Source organism: Malania oleifera, chromosome 11 (genome assembly GCF_029873635.1).
Source record: "Malania oleifera isolate guangnan ecotype guangnan chromosome 11, ASM2987363v1, whole genome shotgun sequence".
Lineage (NCBI taxonomy): Eukaryota > Viridiplantae > Streptophyta > Magnoliopsida > Santalales > Ximeniaceae > Malania > Malania oleifera.
This window is the reverse complement of record NC_080427.1, coordinates 4,079,619-4,086,992: the sequence shown is the minus strand read 5'-3', so window position 1 is coordinate 4,086,992 and position 7,374 is coordinate 4,079,619.

The following is a 7,374-nucleotide window of genomic DNA, read 5'->3' as shown; positions in this document are numbered from 1 at the left end:
CTTCAATTATTGTAGTGGCCTTAGGTTCCCAAATTGGTGGAAGTCCTCTAAGGATTTTTTGGATCATCTCATATATAGAGTAGTTTTTCCCTAAGGCATTAAGGGATTTTATTATATGGGTGAACCTAGTGTACACACTAGTGATGGTTTCATCCGAATTCATTCTAAAAGCCTCATACTCGCTTGTGAGCATGTCAATTCTACTATATCTAACATCAACCGTTCCTTCATAGGTTACCTCTAGTTTATCCCATATTTCTTTGTCTAATTTACATATCATGACCCTATTGAATTCATTTACATCAAGAGAACAATATAATGCATTCATAGCACTTGAATTTACATGCAACATCTTATGATCATTGTTGGTGTTCTCTTTTTCTTCTTTAGGTATTTCTTTACCATCCACATTTTTAGTAGGGATAAGGTGACCATGTGTGACAACTTTCCAAACTTTCCAATTCATGGTTTACAGGTATATCCTCATTTGTTGTTACCAAAAGTATAGTTGACACCACAAAAGAGAGGTGGTCTATAAGAGGATTGACCCTTGGCAAAGGGAGACACACCTAGGTGTGCCATAGGGATCTTTATGTAGCTTCTAGTTTAAGATTTACTCCAACCCTGCTATGATACCAATTGAGAAGTAAGGTGTATTCCCAAGAGGGGGGTGAATTGGGTTTTAAAATTTTTCTTTGTAAACTTTTTGTTTTACAAGTTCCTTTAGTTAAGTATTAACCCCTTTTTAAGATTGAGTTGATTACAATCCCAGCAACAATCAAACTTTTATTAACCACCTTAATTATTGTAATGTAAGGATGATGTTACCAGTTTCATATTATATTTTCTTTTCAACAAAGAGTAGTGATATCTTCAATGGATAATTCCAATCAACCAATTGTTGTAAGATAGATGAGATGATCATGCAAGATTTAAATTAGCTTTTAAACCAGTCAAATTCCTTGATTTAAAACAATAATCAATATTCAATCTCAAGGTCAAATCTTTGATGTAAAGGCACAGTTACTTCGACTTGTAGTATTCAACTTATAACAATTCAGTTTTCAAAACTTTATCAAAAACTCAATCAACCAATCAATAAGGTTATAGTATGTAGATTTCACAATATGAATCAAAATAAAGATTTCAGCAAGCTTCCAAAATTTAGACTTTGAATTTAAGTATGAAACAAATCAGTAAGTTAATGAGCATTGATACTTATCAATCAACGTGCTTCCTTTAATCAAGGTTTCCGTAAAAGATTAATCAACGTACTCCCTTTGAGGTTTCCATAAAAGATCAATCAATGTACTCCCTTAAATCAAAGTTTCCTCAATTCCCAATAATAGATTAATTTTCAACAATTAAGTAAACATACACGCAATTTATATATATGCAGAAAATTAAAGAAATTGGGGAAGAGAAAAAAAACAACTTGAACCGTAAAAAACAATAACAAAAACAAGAGCCTTGTCTGCAAGAACAACTCTCAATAAGAGCAAATTAGTACAATCGATTAGCACAATATACTTCAATCAAAATTCAATATAGAAATATGAAGCTCAAGAATTTATCACCAGGGTTCTTTATATTTCAAGAAATCTTAGTTAGAGCACAAGAACCTCAAGTTTTAATTCAGTAAATACTCAGAAAATAGCTTCTCAGAAAATATTTAGCAAGAACTTTTTGAATGTGAAAGAATTTGATCAATAACTTATTTTTTTATCATTGTTGGTATGTGTAATCCTTGAGTTTACCATGTATTTATAAAGTTTAAAAAGTATTTTTTGTGTTGCCCAAGTTGCTTGGAGTATTCCCCAAGTTTTCACAAAGTTTGGTGGCCATGAAATCCCTTTTATAAAGTTTTCTAACTATTAAAATTTGAATTTTACGAAGGTCAGTCGCCTATCAAAACGTGTCAGGCACCTATCACTTTAAAATCCAGCGTATTTCAAAGTCAGTACTATGTTAGTCACCTGATTGTGTTCAGTCAGTCACCTGACTCCACCTTAGAAGCCTGTCAGTCGCCTAAGAAGGATCTGTGAGACGCTTGTCAGTTTCGACCACCCTTCAGTATTTTGGTCATAACGTTTTCTATACAACTTTAAATTGGACGTTCTTGGTATCAACAGAAAGCTAAGAAAACATCCCACAATGTTCATGTTGAACATATTTTAAGATGAGGAGCATTTGATAGAGGAAAGTGCTCATCAATATAGATGAAGAAAAAAGAAGGGAATTTAGAGAATCTTCTTTAGTGCTTTTCATTCCAAAAATAATTTTAACATTTTTGAAAAAAAAAATTGACCTTATAAAATTATTTTCAAAGTAGTAATTAACTTAAGAGTTTCATGCATCCATATTGAAATCGATTGAAGTACTTACATGAAACTTCTTAAAATACTATAATTTTCTAAGCGCTAAGTTTTCATGTCTTGGCTTTCATTCTTTGTATCTCTCTTGAGCTTCTTCCCTCAATTGACTTTGGCTTTATCATGAGCCATGTCTCTAAGCATGAGTGATCTTTTTTAACCACTTGAGTTTGATCTTTTTGTAACTTGATCTTTTATAAGAACTTTTAAGCTTAATATCTTTATAAAAGCTTTTGAGCCCTAAAACTTATCTTAGCAAAATATGTTAAGTTTTTTATTTATTTATTATCATCAAAATAAGATTGCAAGTCTTATAAGGCCAACAATATTGCCCTAGTTTACTTAAAAATATTAAAGTATGAATATTATATTTTATTTAAACTATCAAATATAAATATAGATGCTAAAATTATGAATAATATTAGAATTATGGGATATGATATAAGAAGAATGTTGTAATGAACATGATTAGAAATATTAAACTTTAATATTTATATACCATTATAGATTAAAAAAATAAATTTGATATATACCACTATGGATTAAAAAAAATAAATTTGATGTATACATATACATTTATTATTATTTTTGTTTGTATAAAATATCATTATATGACTTTTTCCAATGAAAATATTAATAAATTCATTGCAATTTCTATATTGTGATTTCTAATCTAAGTCTTTCTAATTAATTTTTTTTTACTCAATGAAAAATTAATGAGCTTTTTAAATTTAAAAAAAAAAAAGAGTTTAAATTTTTATTATTTGGGGGTACCTTTTTGTATATAATTTTTTTTCTAAAATTCATTCTTGATAAATTATATCATTATTTATCTAAATAATGTTAAACACTTCACAATAATTTTGGGGACAACAAAGTAATTTTTTATTTTATTTTGGATATACCTTTTATCTAGTATTTATAATACCATTATATTTATTCATTTTTAAATAAATTAATTTTTTTAGTTTTAAATTTTAATCTATTTTAAAAAAAAAAATGAATGTAAATTTATTTAATTTTTTTTAAAGAAAATTTTGTATACTTTCAAAAAATAATAATATTTGTTTTCTAAAAAATGATTTACACTATTTGCTTCTATTTTATGTTGTTTTGTTTTCCTATCAAATAAAGTCTCCTTTTTCTAGGTTTGAACATTAAACTTATTCAAAACATATTTTTATAAATATAATTTTATCTAATATAATTGAATTGAATTTATTCTAATTTTTTTGGTATTTTACTTTTAAAGCGTTAGAATTTTTTTTTTTTCATAAAATGATTTATCCTATGGTTTTATTATGACCATCCTCCCATAATTTTCAAGATTATGAAAAGTTGTAACATTGATAGTTTTCTTTTGATTACATAGGAACTCCAGTCACCAACAAATCCTTCGAATCCCTTGATGTGGTACCAAACCTACGGATCAGCGTCCTCCCCCTAGGTCTCATTGATGAGGTAAGTGCAAATGTTATTTTATGAAAAAAAAAATGTCTTTAATTTTTTTTAGACCTTCAAAAATCATTCATCACAATTTAATGTAGATTTATATATCACAATTCTAAAAATAGTTGAGAGTATTTTGTTTATAAACATGAAATTAAATTTATGTAAAATTTAATATGATCAAATATAATTGATACCTCAAAATTATGCCCTTGGAATTGAATATATTTACATATAACTACATACTTACGTAATTAACTGACTAATTAGTTAATTACTACATATGACCTATATATTTACGAACATATTTAAGGGTTATTTTGTGCTTCCGTTGAAATATTGTTCTTAGTGAATTAACATATCTTGTCTTTCAACCCAAATTATAAAGGATTCATTCTTGCAATTCAATTATAGCATCCTCGAGATGATCAAATTTCTTTTATTATCCTTATGAATTTCTCACTTAAAATTTATACATTCATACATAAATAAAAATCAAATAATTATATATGCATGTAATTAATTATCATATTAGTTATGCATATACATATCGATATATACATGATAGTTAGGTAAATAGTTCGACAAGAACAAAGGAATGCGTATATCTTAGTTTATTAATATATATATATATATATATAATTCGTCTAACATGACTTTCAAATCTTATTTTGATGATAACAAATCAAGGTAAATTTAACAAGTTGTGGTTTAAGTGATGATTCAGGAATTCAAACATATGAAGTTCAAAAAGTTCAAGTATTATGAATTTAAGATCACAAGTGTTATGCAAGATTGTATTCCAAGGCCAAAGTGGTCAAAAGAAAACTCAAGGGGTCAAAGACAGACAAATCTCATGAAAGCTTAAAGAGCATTGAAGTTCAAGACAAGATGAACTCAAAGCAAACATATACATGAAGACTTCAAGTTTAGAAAAATTTTAAGTCCTAGGGAAGTCTTGTGTAAGTACTTCAATTAAAATCAATTTGAATGCTTTGAAACTCATTAGCGTTAATCATGGACTTAGAGAATATATTTTTAAAAAATCTCAAAAAATATATTTCAAAAGTATCAAAACAAGTTGGCAAGATTTTTTGGAAACAAGGTTGAAGAACAAAAGTATTAACTATCCAGCCGACTGACCCTTGTCTGGTTAGGCGACTGCCATTTTATGCTGAATTAATTTGGTAAGACAGTATTAGCTCAGGCGACTGACCCCTATGAGTCCAGGTGCCTGACCTTGTTCTGACTTTGAAACTATGCTGAATTTCAAAAGCTCAGTCGACTAACCCCAATGAATCCAGGCGTCTCACCTTCGTAACGGCTAGTTTAAAACGACTTTTAAATATTTCCAAATTAAGTTGCTTGTGTTGCAAACTTTGTAAAAACTTTGGAAATACTCCAAATAACTTGGGCAACACAAAAATATGACTTTTAAAGTCTATAAATACATGATTTCACAAACCAAATCAATACCAAGAATTCATAACAGCAATTAAGCATACAACTTTCATACTCTTCCAAAAGCTTTCTAGCTCACATACTTGCTGGAGTTTTACTAAGATTTGCTTAACTATTTTTCACCGATCTATGAGCATAAAACTCAAAGTTTGATCAACCCAAAGAAAGATCCCAGTGATATAATCTCTGAGCTTCAATTCTATTCTTCATTGATATTTAAATTGAAGTATTCTTATGTGATGCCCCAATTTATCATACCATTTTTTTTCAATAATTAATAAATATTAATCCAACACCTGCCACGTCACAACTCTGATACAATATCAACACAACCCAACACGAAGTGGGATACCAGGTAATCAGTTCATCATATAAGACCATTCCTAACAGCGGATGTCAATATTTACAAACCATCCAAAATACAAATAACCAAAGTTCTATACATCCATACACATCCCAAAAAACCCATAACATACTCTAGGGGATAACAAAAACACATCCCCAACACAAAACACTTATCCTGTATATCAGGGTACTAGGTCCCCTCTATCTCGGAGCTCTATCACTTGTCCTCGTAAAGTTCCTTGAAATATTTAAATATTTGGGTGAGACAACTCTCAGTAAAACGGAATAAATCATTCACAGTGTGTGGTAGTATGAGTTCAATTACTTCATATCATATTCCATTTTAATAAGTATAACAGTTAGGAGAAAATATGTATATGTACTCATAATCATATATGTATGTAAAACATATTTTCAAAGCTCTCTTATTATTTTCATAATCATATATGTACTTTCTCATTTCTCAAAATCATATTCACATTTTCTTTCATAAACTATTTTTTCTCATATTCATATTTCAATTGCTTTCGTAAGCTTTTATTTCTCATTCTCATTTTCACATTCTAACTCATGGGTATCCTCATATAAATATCTCAAAGTGTTTGTAACCCATGGCTGTTCATTATCATATCTGTAATTAGTAATCATAATCTAGCACATGAGTTTCCACCAGTATAAAATCCACAACGTGTCTGTAACTCATGGTTGCCTAAAGATAACCCCATCTCATCGTCATGCTTCCCCCCATGACTGGGTTATGCGGCTCGAAGGCTAGACCTAACCGCAATTGGCCTACCCGGTTATATCAAGGGGAACACATCTGTAGTACGAATGGCCTACCCAATCCTGATCCGAATCCCAGGAGGGCATCACAACCCTTTATAGGCCCATTTGATTGTCTCACCACACTCTCCACAAGTCCGTGTGGTTGCACTATCACCTCACTAGAAACGGTACCGTGCTCTCAATCAACAACAGTCCATCAAGATACTCATTTCCACATTTCCGTATTCACATTTTGATATTCTCAATTCAGTATTAACATTCAATATTCACAGTTTAATATTCACAATGCAGTATTCACATTCATCTCATCACATCAGGGGTATTCCCATCAAATTTTTGTTTATTCTTTTCATAATATAAATCTCATTTTCTCGTATTTCAACATTTCTCAATAAAAACATATAAATACCACATTTCATTACTTCTCAGTAAATTGCACATCTATATATATATAGACGCAGTAATGAGTCGTTGCTTTAATTCCTAAAAGCTCTGTTCACATTCATCGGTCCACTCAAATTTCAAACCTTTCCTGGTCAATCTCGTCAAAGGACCTGACAATTTAGAGAAGCCCTTAACAAATCTACGATAGTACCTAGCTAAATCCAAGAAAATTCTGATTTCCTACACATTCTTTGGTTGTACCCAGTCCACCACCGCCTCGATCTTACTCTGATATACCAAAATACCACTCCTGGATACTACGTGTCCAAGGAAGGTAACTTGCCTCAGTCAGAACTCGCACTTCTTGAATCTTGCATACAAATTTTTTTCTTTCAACACCTGAAGCACCTCTAAGCTCTTTGAATACACCAGTATGTCATCAATGAATACCACTACAAACTAGTCTAAATACTGGTGGAAGACCCTATTCATTAGATCCATAAACACTGCAGGAGCATTTGTCAATCCAAATGACATAACCAAAAATTCATAAGGGCCATACCGAGTTCTAAATACT